Genomic DNA, 16,134 nt, shown 5'->3' with positions numbered 1-16,134 from the left:
AGCTTTGGATTGACTGTGTGTTCGTGGAAACATACTTGAAGTTGGACTCAAGGATGCATATGTATAATTATAAGACAAGTTGTGATGACTTATTGTAAACAAATTTCTTTTGGATGTCTAAGTGTACACTATGCATCATAAGACTTGGATGTTTTGTATCTAAATTCTCGACTTAATGTCGTTTCCGTATTGTAAATATTAATGTATCCAATATCATTTATAACACACTTTTGAATATTCTAGACACTTTCAATTAGGCGTTACAATTTGGTATCATAGCAGGTCGATTCAGATCGTGCCTTAGGTCATTAATATTACAATCCAAGTAGTCGTTCTTTTGTGTTTAGGAAATTTGTCCTCATTGTTATATTTAGTTGAAATTGATCACTTTGACTTAAATATGATAGTTAGAGTGAAATGTCTGGAGCACGAAGGGGACAAGGCCGGCCAAGAGTTAATCAGAATGATGAGGAGAATGTTAACCCTGATGCTCAGATGTGGGCACAACTGATGCAACAGAATCAACAGATGATGCAAATGTTGCAGCAGCAGATTCAGCAAAACGCTCAGTCCCAGCAGCAGTTGGCTGCCGTTATGCAACAAGGTCCCGGAGTGCAACAACAACATCCACCACCTCCAGTTGTGGGAAATCCAGCTTTCCGAGAGTACAATCGGAACCATCCTCCAGAGTTCGATGGTCGCGGTGAACCGCCAGAGGCAAAGATGTGGAATAAGCATATGGAAAGGATTTTTCGTATGGCTGTTTGCACTGAAGAAGAGAAGGTTATCATTGCGACTAATCAATTCCGTGGTCCGGCGGAAGATTGGTGGGAGACTGCTCGACGCCGCATGGTAAATAGTGGCATGGAGATAAACTGGGACAACTTCAAGCATGTGATGTTAGAGAAGTATTCGTAAGGAGCAAGAGTTTCTTCATATGAAGCAGGGCAGTATGTCGGTGACAGATTTCACCAAGAAGTTCGAAGAGTTGTCTCATTACTCTACTCACAATGAGTATGCAGGTAATGAGATGTGGAAGATGAATCAGTATAAGCATGCCTTGAGGGGTGAACTGTATGCTATGGTCAGTCAGCAGAGGTTGACGAGTTTTGATGAGATGGTGCATAATAGCTTGGAAGCTGAGCGAGGTTTTGACAAAGCTGTTAAGGAGGGTACTACGTCTTTTGATAGAAGGAAGGGAAGTTTTGTTGATAGGCATCATGATAAGTTGAAACCAAAGGGGTCTCCTCAAAAAGGGAAGCAGATGGGTTCATCTAATCATTTTGTAGCTTGCAGGAAATATGGAAGGACCCATGCTGGGCAATGCAAGATAGGTGACGATTCATGTTATGCTTGTGGTCAGAAAGGACACTTTATGGCAGATTGTCCAACTCGAGCTAACAAGGGCAAAGGTGTGAGTACCACAATGAGCAAAGGCAGGGTGTACTCATTGGATGGGAAGAAGGCACAAGCTAATGAAGACTTGATTGGTGGTACGTGCTATCTTGGTCAGAATCCTATTAATGTTTTATTTGATTGTTGTGCATCGTGTTCTTTCATTTCTTTTCAATGTGTGGAAGCTCTTCATTTATCTGTTTCGTTATTAAATCCCCCTATGAAGGTAACTACGGCCACGACGGAGGAATTGTAGCGAATTATGTTTGTGAAAATTGTCCTATCACCGTATCTAGTAAGACTTATTACATAGACTTGGTATGTCTTTTGATGAAGCAACTTGATATGATATTAGGTATGGACTGGTTGTCAGCCAATCATGTATATATAGGGTGTACGGAGAAGAGTATTTATATGCCAACTAGTAATACAGTGGAGGGAGTGGCCTTGTCAGAATTACTTAAGCACACATACCAGATGGTTCAATTTATTTGTGCTCAAGATAAGGGTTTTTATGTTACGCTCACTGTGACTTCAGAGTCAGATTTAAGTCCTAGCGATATTCCAATTATCAGTGAGTACCTGGATGTCTTCCCGGCCGATATTACAAATTTACCACTAGAAAGGGAAATCGAGTTTTCAATTGATCTGATTCCAGGAGCGGAACCAGTGTCAGTAGCGCCGTATAGAATGTCTCCTTTGGAACTCAAGGAATTGAAATCCCAATTGGAAGAGCTTATTCAGAAGCATTTCATCAGGCCTAGTGTGTCACCATGGGGTGCACCAGTGTTGTTGGTCAAGAAGAAAGATAGTAGTATGAGACTGTGTATTAATTACCGCCAGTTGAATAAGGTAACTATCAAGAACAAGTATCCTCTACCAAGAATTGATGACCTACTTGATCAGCTTAAGGGAGCGTCTGTGTTCTCAAAAATTGATCTTAGATCGGGTTATCATCAGATACGTATCAAATCTTCAGATGTGTCCAAAACGGCTTTCAGAACACGCTACGGGCAGTATGAATTTTTGGTCATGCCTTTTGGTGTATCTAATGCTCCAGCAGTTTTTATGGATTATATGAATTGGATTTTTCAGCCATACCTAGATCAATTTGTTATCATCTTCATTGATGACATATTGGTTTATTCTAAGAATCCGCAGGAGCATGCTCAACATCTGAGGATAGTGTTGGATATTCTTCGAGAGAAGCTGTTATACGCAAAGTTCAGTAAGTGTGAGTTTTGGTTGACAGAAGTCAAGTTTCTGGGTCATGTAATTTCTCAAGGAGGTGTGGCGGTTGATCAGTCGAAAGTACAAGCTGTTCAAAATTGAACATCAGAGACCAGTGGGTTTGCTTCAACCGTTGGAGATTCCTCAGTGGAAATGGGAACACATTACTATGGACTTTGTAGGAGGTTTACCCCGTACCCAGAAAGGCCATGATTCAATTTGGGTAATTGTGGATAGATTAACCAAATCAGCTCATTTCTTGCCGGTTAAGTCTACCTACAGGACACCGCAGTATGCAGAGTTGTTCATCTCAGAGATAGTCAAGTTACACGGTGTACCAGTAAGTATCGTATCAGATAGGGATCCCATCTTCACTTTACACTTTTGGAAAGCTTTTCAGAGAGCTTTAGAGACTCGGTTGAAGCTAAGCACCTCTCACCATCCTCAGACTGATGGTCAGTCAGAGAGAACCATTCAAACTTTGGAAGACATGTTGCGTGCATGTATTCTTGAAGATGGCGGAAGTTGGAATCATCACCTACCTTTGATAGAATTTTCCTACAACAACAGCTTTCACTCTAGTATTGGAATGGCACCTTATGAAGCATTGTATGGTAGGAAGTGTAGAACTCCTTTGTGTTGGGCCGAAGTGGGTGATAAAAGTATTATTGGACCAGAAATCATTCAAGAGAGAACTCTGAAAATTAAGTCAATCCAGGAAAAGATGAGAACAACTCAGAGTCGTCACAAAAGTTACGTGGATAAGAGACGAATACCTTTAGAGTTTGATGAAGGTGATCACGTGTTTTTAAAGGTTACTCCTAAATTAGGTTTAAGAGGAGCTTTCAGAACTAAGAAGTTGTGTCCAATGTATGTGCGGCCGTTTTTGATACTCAAGCGTATCGGACCAGTAGCTTACCAGTTAGCTTTACCTCCAGCTATGTCGGGATTACATGATGTGTTTCATGTATCTCAATTGAAGAAGTACATTCCGGATCCTTTCCAACCCGTTGAGTTAGATTCTATAGATTTGAGATCGGATTTGACATTTCAACCGGAACCAGAAAGAATAATAGACCGTGACGTCAAATCCCTCAAGAACAAAGAGATTCCTATAGTGAAAGTTATATGGAAGGGTTCGCCAGATGGTGAGGCTACATGGGAGCTTGAATCGGAGATGTTAAATCAGTATCCGCATTTGTTTTCAGGTATATTCTAAATTTCGAGGACAAATTTTTTCTAAGGGGGGTAGGATGTAATAACCCGCTTATTAGGAACCGAGATAATATCTGGAAACGATAAAATGCACGCGTTAAGATAAGGGGTATTTTTGGAATTTCACGCTAAGTTGGTACTTAAGCATGTTGGTACCAACATTCATCACAATTCTCTTATCTTTCTCTCTCTAGGGTTTTCATAAGTTTCTTTGCTCTCCCTTCCCTCTAGAACTAGTCACCACTACTCTTTCCCAAACTTGATTCTTCCCTTAAACTTCTCTCAATCCTCCTCTAAGATAGAGATTAAGCAAGTTTAAAGATTCATCAAGGTGTTGGCAAGAAAGTGGAAGCAAACTTCGCCAACTTAGACTTCTTCATCTAGAGTTTTGCTCTTAAGGTTTTGCTGTCAAGGGCTTGAGGTTGTGAGCTATCTTCAGATTATTTTTAGGTGAGTTCTTACTTAGATTCCACCCTTGGGTTTGCGTGATCATGCTTGTAAGAAAATATATTTTTGTAGGGTTTATACATAGTGTAATTGTACCGCTTTTCATGCCATGCTTACATAACTTGTTAATACTTGCTAGATGAAGGTTTTACAAGTCTTTTATGGTCCTTAGAGACATGATACACTTTGAGATACTTGGATTTGAGGTTTTTGGGTCAAAAATACCATTTTTGAGGGTGCTGGACTGTCATAACTCGCCTCAGCGAGTAACTACTTGCCATGGCGAGCTAAACCACCAGAACAGGGGGTTTACTCGCCCCCAACTCGCCACGGCTAGCTCTTGCTCGCCTCCCCAGTAGAATCACTCGCCTAGGCGAGTAAGGCAGTGAGAAATCTCACTGTTTTGCTTGCTTCCGACAGGCATGGGTATTCGCGAGGCGGTTTTCTCCGTGGTGTCTTTTTACAAATGTGAACCCCTCAAACCAAGATCCCATTGAACATATTTTGAAATGAATTTCTTGATTAAGAAGCAAGTACTAACTAATCAAGTAATGCATGGTATGTGAGAGAAGTTATAAGTTTCGAATCGGGTAGCGAACTATATATATATATCACGTAAGGGAATGAACATAGAGCCTTGACATAGTTGTCAAGAACTAGATAGTCATGCATAAATTATTTATGCTAAGAGGTGGCGATTATATTTTTCCCACAAGAACTTTTATCAAGTAAGCCAAGATAAGAATCATTTATGGTCAAGACCATTAAGAAAATAAAGGTGTCGTGTCTTTTGTATTCCTTCCAAGGTTGGATATAAAAGGTTCTCTAAGGGGAATGGGGTAAGCTGTAAGGGACCCGCACGTCACTAAGGGAGTCCGGTACGCCCTTGCTAGGCATTTTACCGGTAGTAAGGGATTAACTTCCGGGGTTACTCCACCCGGGACTAATTCGTAAAATGAATTCAGATATTCTTGATTGTTCAACGCTAACCTCTAACTTAATGATTGAGCACTTATAATATGCTATGTATGTAATGCGACGTTTATTATGTACAAGTTTAGAAGCAAGCAAGATTAAGAAATTATGCTGACAACGATCTTAGGTTTTCCCTAATCGTTCGGCTTAGAATCATATCGTGATCTTGTATTGTTTAGGCCTTGATACATAGAGCGAATCTTGGCGTAGCGGTTTAGTTTCCCCTTAACCGCCATGACACGTATAGGAAGATAAACCTATAACAAGTTAAGAAGAAACTATGACGGATTTAGTAAGCACAACCGTTTAGTCAAGCAAGATTACACACGTATAATCAACTGTCAGATTGTATTTTAGACACGTGGTAACCATAGGCTTTTCCCCGAGGTTATCACTAGCCTAAGGCTAGACAGAACTCACTGAGGCATTATGTCTCATCCCTCTCATTATTTGTTCAGGTTCACAGGTTATGTAACATCCCAATATTTTATATATGTATTTTTAAATGATTTTTTTGATTTGTCACTTATTGTTCATCAATTTATTTTATGTGCGAGAAATTTACAAAATCTTAGCATTTCTTACTTTGGTTTAATAAGTAGATTTTCTTTCATATAGTTCATTTTTATTAATCAATATTGTGTGACAAAAATAGGACAGTCATTCTTTACATAATTTGTTTTTATTCAAATAATTTAATGTTGTAATCTTATTTGTAATCTATTTTAGAGTAAATTATTTGTATTATATTAATATTAATTATTTTATTATTTGATTTTCTATTTTGAAATGGTAATGCACGTGCTTTTAGTGGCCTAATTGAAATTGCAACTACCTCCTAATTATTAGGTTAGTGACCTTGCTGGGAAAAAAAAAAAAAAAAGATGATAAACCCATGTTCTTTTATTGTGGCATAAGAATAGTAGTTACTAGAGATTTAGCTTGTACAATTTACGTGTATAGTTCCTCTCTCAAAATGTCTCTTTGTTCCTTGAATTGTACGTGTATAGTTCCTCTCTCAAAATGTCTCTTTGTTCCTTGAATTGTGGAGTCAAGGAAATAGATATTTGGTTCCTAAAATCAATCCACACCTAGCTAATATTAATTTAACCAAGATCAGACCAAGGAAATAGGAAAACGTTCCAAGAGCTTCCCATGTTAGATTGAAAATATCCCATTAGCAGTACACGCACAACTCTCTTTTTATCCCAAGTCTTTTGATTGAAAACCTAGTAACTGCACCTGTTACACGGGCGGTTTCCTCAAAAATCCTTACAATGATCCACCTTGCTGATTTAAAATAAATTTCCAGATCTTATTCTCCTTCAAATTCATGTGAAACAAGGTAAGATTTTCCCATAATTTGTCACTCGTTCCTCTATCTCCACTTCATAAAATTTGTGCAAGTTCTAGAGTACCCTAATGTCTCATTCATTTCTTAATTATTTTCCTACTCCAATTTCTAAGTCTAGCATTATTTTCTATGAAGCTTGTGCTCCTTTTCCTTCGTGAGTATCTCGTGGGAGTTCTAAGAAATTCTCCACGATTTCACCACTTGGTTCTCCATGATTTCAAAGGTTCAGTCTTCAAAATAATGCTCAGGGCGGGAGAAATCATCTCTGCATCATAGCCGCAAGTTTGAGGCGTAGAGTTGTGTCTTAGGAAAAGAAACACAAAAGGTAAGGGCTTTTTCCCCATACATCCATACTAAGTGCTAGGGCTTTGTTATTAAATAGTGGTAGCAATTCTTGTCTTTTAAAAAGAAAAAATAATTAAAATGTATTTTTACAGTAAAAATTAATCTTTTCTAAATGTGATTATTCTTAATTATGTTTTATATGAAAGTTCTGTATGATAATGTGGTGTGAATTGATATATTTTATATTATTATGCTTTATGTTTTGGCGATGTTGGAAAAGAAATGTTAGATTTTAGATGAATTAAAGAAAAGAGAAGGATGAAAATGTGAGTTTGTGTAATGATTGACTGTTGGTTGTGTGTTTGATGATGCGTTAATATTTTGTTGTAATTGCCTTAGTGGCGGGTTAATATTACATATCTGTGTGGTGCCTTAGTGGCGGGTTATAATTATATTCTGTGTGGTGCCTTAGTGGCGGGTTGTAGTCTGCATTTTCATAATCATGCATGGCATATGCATCTGTGTGGTGCCTTAGTGGCGGGAATTGCAATTATATTCTGTGTGGATGCCTGTGTGGCGGGAATTGCAATTATATTCTGTGTGGATGCCTTAGTGGCGGGAATTATATCCGGATCATATAGTTATAAGAGCATGCATCTTACACATAATTGCATTGAGTCTCTTGTATACATGTGATTGATTATTGACTTAAAACTATTTTATTGCAAATAAGATGTGTGTGAACCTTACTTTGAAGCATATGACTTGAACGTATTTTTCTTAATTCTTTTTGATTGATAAGTTTTGATATTATCTATTTTATGACATTGTTTCTTGTGCTTTGAGTATGAACCAATTTGGATAAGGAAATTGACCCTTACATTAATATAATGTTGTAGGTACCAAAAATGATATATGAAGTTTGATGTGTGATGAAAGCGTATGCGGGGACAAAAAATGGGTTTTTTTGATCGAATTGTAACTTTAGAAGAAATATTTGAAGGATATTTATTTTAAGAATTTTTAATTAAATTATGTTAAGAATTTTGTATAGGTTTTGCTACAATAATTATTGATGAAATAAATAAATAGTAGTGTTTTTCAGAAAAAGATAAATGATTTAGACGTAATGTCTTGGACTAAAATCCGGGGCGTTACAGGTTACTTGAGGTAAAGGTAAGGAAAAAGCTTTGGATTGACTGTGTGTTCGTGGAAACATACTTGAAGTTGGACTCAAGGATGCATATGTATAATTATAAGACAAGTTGTGATGACTTATTGTAAACAAGTTTCTTTTGGATGTCTAAGTGTACACTATGCATCATAAGACTTGGATGTTTTGTATCTAAATTCTCGACTTAATGTCGTTTCAGTATTGTAAATATTAATGTATCCAATATCAGTTATAATGCACTTTTGAATATTCTAGACACTTTCAATGAGGCGTTACATTTTTAATGGCTGAAAAATATGATTTATTTGTCTATGTTATATATCATTTGGATTGAAGGAAAAATGAATGACATTGAAGTTGAAGTCAATGGCACTGAATTAGAGAATGTTCAAAAGGTCGATGTTCATTATTGGAAGTATAATGTTCAAAAGGTCGATGTTCATTTTGGTTAGTGGCATTTACAAAGAATTATTTGTTGTTTTCATGTTGTTAAGTTGTTGTTGATTAATTATAATTTGTATGATTTCTTGACAAATCTATTGTAGCATTTTCCTCAACGTTTGTTGAGGATGGTTTGTATATCAATCAATCTTAAATTCTCCTTTTTAATGAAGAAACTGGTAAATCTTATGACTGTGATGTTCACACTGCGTCAAGAACCATGCATCAAAAATACAAAGCGAGAGGATGGTACGACTTTATTCTTGAAAAGGGCCTAAAAGTTGGTGACGTTATTTTGTTCATGGTCAATAATCCTCGTAATAGGATGTATGCTACTATCTTTAACTGAGACTGATTCTATGATCAAATGTGGTGGCTCAAGGTTGTGTGTATGACTGTCTATTTTTAATGTAATATTTAAGTTGTGGAAGGTTTGGCCAAAAAATGAATGTCCTATTTTTTGAAGTTAAATTTTAATTGTTTTTATGTTAAATTCGGTTAATGGTTGAAGTAATGAATTGAAGTTTATGTTAAACTATCTACGTTGAAGGTATGGTTTACATTTTCTAATATAACTGAAGGTAACAATATTTTGAAGGTAACAATTCTATATCGCGGACTTAAATCCAATAATCTGAAGATAAGACCAAATTGAATGATTTTAAAACTAAGGGACTAAAACTAAGTACAATAAGGGACTAAAACTACAATTACACCTAAATATTTTAACTGAAATTTTGTTGAGTACCTTATGTAAAGCCACTATTCAAATTCTAAAACTAACTTTATAGTAAATTACAACTAAATGTCACGATAATTCATTAAGAAAATGACTTCAACAATATTATTTTTTTGAATTAACCAAAATATAGTAATAGTATGTTTAATTATACCAATCATCTCTAAATATAATTAATTAAGAAAATAGCTTCAATTATTTAAGGACATAATTAGGGAACGTAAAAGAAAATTTATCTCCACAAAAATTAAATTTTCAATGAATATTAGAGAACTTAAGTAAGATATAAGAGATTAAAAGTGAGAAGTTGATGCATGTAAAGGTTAATTTTCTTCCATTTCATAAAGAAATAATATTTGGGATTTAATATATTCTCTATGACAAAATCAAACAATAAAAATAATATAATAAAAAATAATAATATTTAACATAATTTAATGAAAACCGTACAACGCACGGGCTGAATTCCTAGTATACATAGTATGAGTGTGTTACGACAAACGGATACGCGAATAGTTTAAGATTTAGAATACAATACAACTAAGATACATTAGCAAAATTTTATACTAGAACTTATATGCATTTAAAATACTTTAAAAATATTTTTGAATATCGATATCTAATACATATACGACTTGGATATGTCTCCAAGAGTTTCAAGGTTTCATAGGTTCCACCTCAACTAACAAAATGCCAAAATTGTTAATCAGATGCTATGACCATGATTTGAATCTTGTACCTAGTGCCGGACTTGAATTAATTTGTTGGGGGTGCCAAACTTTTATGGAATATATATTAAATGGTTTCAAGTATTATCAATAATTAATAATCGGCCAAAGTGCTATAAATTTTTTTAAAGGAGCAAGAGGATATGGGTTAGATTCCCCTCAAAAATGTTTTTTTTTTAAATACAATATGCAAAAGTAGAAGAATAAATATGTAAAAAGAAGATGTGTAGGTGTTGAATCGGTGAAAAAAGTACAAGAATGTTGAACCAGTGACCTAGAGCAATTTACAATACCCCCTTTCCACTGCAGTAGCTGAATTATAGTTGTTATAGTATACCTAATATAGTATATAAGGAAAATCTGGGGGATGCCATGACACTTGCCTGCCCCCAAAGAGATCCGCCACTGCTTATACCTCCATGTTTCGTCTATATACAAAAAAATTGATACAAAAGTTCTAATAAAATATGTTCGTCCCGTATTATATTGCATTCCATAAAAACTGTTTGGTGAATTTTGGTTATTATGACGAGAGAGTGAATCTAATGTTCAATTGAATTATGATTAATTATGTGTAGTCATTTAATCATTGTTATGTTACCATACTGTTACCTTTTCTCTGGGAGGTCTGTGACGCCTAATTTTCTTTAACGTTGGAAGATAGTGTTACGTCTTAATACTTAAATATCTAATGCGGATTAAGTTCGTAAATCTTACTTTTACTAGTAAATTAATTAGGTTACTTAAAATTTAATTTAAATAAATATCTTTCTTGCATTTTTTTTCATTAAGTTAAAGTCTTAGTTCTTGATCGTAAAACATAAAAATAAAAATAAATAAAACACAAGGATATAAAATATGCATCATATATATATTCTACAGACCATTAATTATCTTGCCCTCAGGCTTACATAATCAAGCTTGTCAGGGGTAGTTAGATATTTTACAACACTTGCAAGTTAAAGTATGTCATACTTATGTCAAACTAATTAAACATAACCATATGTCATACTCCTTGTCACCTGGAAGTCACTACCACAAAAGAAGAGATCACATGGGCATAGAGTTCATCAACAACCAACTTAACAATATACTTGTCAAAAACTCATAATATAATTTATGAGAAATCATCTTAAATTTTCACCGTAAATCTTCAAGAAAATTATGTTATTTATTATTATTACTCATATATCTATGGTGGCATTTAGGGTGCACATGGGTATAATTTGTGCACTATGGGAAAGTTTATCTCAGCCATTAGATTAAATAGGTGCATTGATTTTATTATGGTTCATCCACACCATATCATTTTTTTTTTCACTTTACCTTCAACCTTACTATCATCATCAACCTTCATGTTTTTTCTCATTGTCTTCGACCTCTCTCAACCACGAGAACAACCTTGAAAAAATGTCAATACATTCCCAGAACCAAATATTTACACGTTGTTTAAGGGTGGTTCATAAAGAGGATTAAATAATTTATTCACAAAAAAGTTGATGATTTTTTTTTTATTAGAGGAATCAAAATCCAGATTTTTTTTTAATGGATATCTCAAAATCTTCTACATTAAATTTTCGTCACGACATTGAATTTCGTTACCACATCAACACACCATTATTTATCTTTTTTCTTTTTCTTTTCTTCTTCAGTCTTTCCTTCTTTTTCTAGTCGCCGCTTCCATGGTATCTGGTAGTACCAAACTAGTCATGTGAATGAACATTGAACAAGACAACAACAGCTACCATCTTGGTGAATACAAAGATTATTTATGTTTTTAGGGTTATTAAGGTTTCGTGTAAATTCAAGTAATAATTTGTGAAAACAATCTCTGATTGAATACCAAATTTCATATGATTAGATGAAAGAGGCAATTGATAAAACCTGAAAAATGGGTTTGGGAAAGGGAACCAAAAAATATGGAAGAAGGAAAAATGGGTTTGAGCGGTGAGCCACATCCTTCACGGTAATCCATTGATTGAAGAAGATTAAAATGATAGGTGTTGGTGGAGGTGGTGGGTCTCTCATGGAGGTTGTTGAAACTAAGGTTGAAGATAAAGTGAAGAAAAAAATGTTATGGTGTAGATAGACCATAATAAAAATCAGTGCATCTATTTAATCTAATGGTTGAAGGTAAAGTGAAAAAAAATAAAATGATATGGTGTGGATGAACCATAATAAAATCAATGCACCTATTTAATCTAATGGCTGAGATAAACTTTCCCATAGTGCACAAATTATAGCCATGTGCACCCTAAATGCCACCTATATCTATACCTATTAATCTAGGCCCAGTTTAGAATGCACAAATTCATCTTTTTGTGCACAAAACACAACTTGTGCATATAAGTCTGACAGCCATTGTAAGCCATTGATATATTAGTATTATATTGAAACAGATCCTGACCGTTGGAATTTTGAGAGAGGCAACCTGCTGCCAACAAGTTGCTTTTGTGCAGGTGGGACCCACACGTGGAATAAATCTGATTATTTTAATGGTTTTTTGGCAAGTGTTGGATTGGGCCAATTTATTGGGCCGATTTTCTTGGTGATGAAGAATATTGGGCTGATTTTGTTGGTCCTATTCCAAAAATTAATATTGGCACACACTAAATAAAAAACCTTAATAATGTATTAGTATTGTCAAAATAACATATGATAAAATACATTTGTATTACAATTGGAATTTTTTTGAGATTTTTACGTGTTAACCGCATATGGAGATTGAAACTAATAATCAATGAAAATATTTACGTGGAATAGATAAAAATATGAGACAAATAATTTTCTCATATTTACGTGGAATTCATAATTCATAATTTTCTAATATTTACGTGATAACCGCATTGATGAATAGATAAAATATGAGACAAAAAATTTTCTTTTTAACTGACATTTACGTGGAATATGGAGAGAGTATATTATATGAATAACTAATAATCAATTATATCCCTTTTTCTATAAAAATAAAATCAACGGTATCCCGTAAAAAATAATTAATTATAGTAGCGTTATATAATTTTATTTTCTAAACAAGATAATTTCCTTCTTTTTATTGCCATATTCTCTCCTTGACAGCTTCCTCATATCAATAACGTGTATTTTTAGTTGTTTGGATTAGGAGCAATTTTTAAAGCACAAAGTTCATCCTTCAAGGTGTTTAGGTTTAATAATCATGCCTTCCAACGAAAGTATAGTTGGTAGGATTTTAATGGCACACACTAAAATCAGTAATTTACTTCATATGATTGGTTGAATATTTTTTATGGTTGCATATATTATATATTGTCTCTACTTACTGAGTTAAGTTTGTAGGGACAAAGATTGATCGAATATAATCCTAAAAAGATATAGCAATTTTCCTTTAATCATAATATAAATTAAATGTACAATAAATCATATTTATAAATTAGAGATACAATAAATCGAAAATGAATAAAAAATTAGGAGAAGTTGTCAATAGGGTTATAGTTGTCATTAGGGTTAGAGTTGTAAGCTTGGGTAGTCGATAACAAGAGTTTGATTACTCAATGAACGTTCATTCAAGTACTTTCACTCCAAGATTCTTTCAGTTAGGGTAAGAGTTGTGAGTTTGATCAGTGGTTTTGAAATCTTTGAAATAGGTTAGGTTAAAGAATCTTGTCATTAGGATGAGAGTTGTGAGCTTAATTAGTCGATAAAAGAGTTTGATTACTCAGCGAACATTCATTCAAGTACTTTGACTCCAAGATTCTTTCAGTTAGGGCAAGAGTTGTGACTTTGATCATTCGAAAGGCGAATATTTGTATTAGGTTAGGTCGAAGAATGTTGTCATTATGGTTGTAGTTGTAAGCTTAGTTAGTCGATAACAAGAGTTTGATTACTCCGTGAACGTCCATTCAAGTGCTTTGACTCCAAAATTCTTTCAGTTAGGGCAAGAGTTGTGAGTTTGATCAGTCGTGATGAGATATTTGTATTAGTTTAGGTCGAAGAATGTTGTTATTAGGTTTATAGTCGTCATTAGGGTTGTAGTTGTAAGCTTGTTTAGTCGATAAAAGGGTTTGATTACTCAGCGAACGTCCATTCTGTTGGAACAAAATGTGTTTAACAATGAACCTTAAAGAGTTTTGATGATAACAAGGTATTAAAAATTGTAAATTGGACTAGCTAATATTTGTTCAAGTGTACAGGACCATAATTATAAAGTTACATCATCATTGGTTCTGAATGAGCAAATAAAGAGCAAAGGAAACAACAAAAATTTGAAGCTTGGACGCTCCTGAAGGCAACTTGTTACTGAAGAGAAAAAGCGCTCCTGAAGTTAAGTCGCTTCTGAAGTAAGGATAGTGCTCCTGAAGTTAAGTCGCTTCTGAAGTAAGAATAGTGCTCCTGAAGACAAGAAGTCCAGAAGTCATATCATCAGAAGCTGCATCATCAGAAGCTGCAGAAGTCATATCATCAGAAGCTGCATCATCAGAAGCTGCCTCATCAGAAGCTATTTCACCAGAAGCTGAATCTCAACTGGATTTGCAAAAGATTCAAGAATTGAAGAATTATCAATGCAAAAGCTGTCTATTGGATTCGAAAACACAAACAAAGGATTAGTGGAGTTTTGCAACGGTCATTTCAAAGGTGTTTGAAGGCTTGTGCTTGCAATTTGGACGAAAGCGTTGAAATTGTACTTTGTACGAATTGTACAACCACGTTCTCCACTACTCTGTTTTGTGTCCACGCTACAAGACAAGAAAACAGCTCCAGAATACGGTTTCGCCTGCATAGATGTTCCTTTGGATAAGGAATGGATTTCAAATTGGTTCTTCATAGGACAACAACCAAATCAGGCAAAAGATCATTGGTGAAAGATCAAGCTTCAACAACGACTCTTTGGTGTGCTGGCAATTTCACAACGTCTCTTTCACACCTCTATATAAAGGAGTGAAGACCTAGAGATTTGGTAATGCAAGAACGCTGAACGAAAGACTCACAAGATTTTCACAAGTACCAAACCTCTGCTGAAATTGTTCTGCATTCACTTAGAATTTCTGTGTCTAAAAGTCATATCTTAGAAATTCTTAAGTCCATTGAGTCTGTATCTGATTTGTATTGTGAGCACCTCTGATTGTATATCAAGTGTTCAACCTTAAACAATTTTCTGTGTAATTTTGTTTAGTTAGGAAGTCTCTTGCAGTTGTGCTTGAGCAGGAAGTCTCTTGATTGTGTTCTTGAGCAAAGGAAGTCTCTAGCTTGTGTGCTTGAGCAAAGGAAGTCTCTTGCTTGTGTGCTTGAGCATTTGTAATCAGATATTACTCATAGTGAAATCTCCTTGGAAGTGCAAGGGGGACTGGACTACTTCCGGATTGTGGAAGGAACCAGTATAATTGCTTTGTGTCGTTCTTCTTCTCTCTCTCTCTGTTTTATTCCGCTGCATTTAGATTCTGATTATCACTTCAGAAGCTGTCTCACTTAGCTTCTGATCAGTGTGTTCAGTTTTAAGGAGAAACGAAGAATTTTTCAAAACACAATTCAACCCCCCTTCTTGTGTTTTTCTCACCTTCACATTCAAGATTCTTTTAGTTACGGTAAGAGTTGTGAGGTTGATGAGTCGTGCTGACATATTTGAATTAGTTTAGGTCAAAGAATCTTGTCATTAGGGTGAGAGTTGTCGTTAGGGTGAGAGTTGTAAGCTTGGTTAGTCGATAGATAGTTTGATTAGTCATTCAACGTTTATCCAAGTACTTTGACTCCAAGATTCTTTCAGTTAGGGCAAGAGTTGTGAGTTTGATCAGTCGTGATGAGATATTTGTATTAGTTTAGGTCGAAGAATGTTTTCATTATATTTATAGTTGTCATTAGGGTTGTAGTTGTAAGCTTGTTTAGTCGATAAAAGGGTTTGATTACTCAGTGAACGTTCATTCAAGTACTTTGACTCCAAGATTCTTTCAGTTAGGGCAAGAGTTGTGAGTTTGATCATTCGTGATGAGATATTTGTATTTGTTTAGGTCAAAGAATCTTGTCATTAGGGTTAGAGTTGTCATCAGGGTGATAGTTGTAAGCTTGGTTAGTCGATAAATAGTTTGTTTAGTCATTGAACGCTCATCCGAGTACTTTGACTACAAGATTTTGCAGCTAGGGTAATAGTTTGTTTTTAGTTATTTTTTAAATCCAGTTTTCT

The 16,134-nt window shown here is 34.9% G+C and overlaps 2 long non-coding RNA genes across 2 annotated transcripts; one reads left to right on the top strand and one right to left on the bottom strand.

Annotated features, from left to right (window-relative positions):
- Nucleotides 1-6,150: 6,150 nt before the first annotated feature.
- On the top strand, nt 6,151-8,304 carry LOC146929026 (uncharacterized). Its single transcript, XR_015008237.1, has 3 exons — nt 6,151-6,607; nt 6,752-6,941; nt 7,801-8,304. It is a non-coding gene; the product is annotated as an uncharacterized LOC146929026 (long non-coding RNA).
- Nucleotides 8,305-11,600: 3,296 nt separating this feature from the next.
- LOC146929025 (uncharacterized) lies at nt 11,601-12,252 on the bottom strand. Its single transcript, XR_015008236.1, has 2 exons — nt 12,176-12,252; nt 11,601-12,094 (listed from the first exon to the last, which is right to left on the bottom strand). It is a non-coding gene; the product is annotated as an uncharacterized LOC146929025 (long non-coding RNA).
- Nucleotides 12,253-16,134: the final 3,882 nt, after the last annotated feature.

This window comes from Medicago sativa, chromosome 4 (genome assembly GCF_051527215.1).
Source record: "Medicago sativa cultivar Bolivia chromosome 4, Bolivia_mono, whole genome shotgun sequence".
In the NCBI taxonomy this organism is placed as follows: Eukaryota; Viridiplantae; Streptophyta; class Magnoliopsida; order Fabales; family Fabaceae; genus Medicago; species Medicago sativa.
The sequence above is the reverse complement of the archived record's forward strand: the minus strand, read 5'-3'. Positions and strand labels throughout refer to the sequence as shown.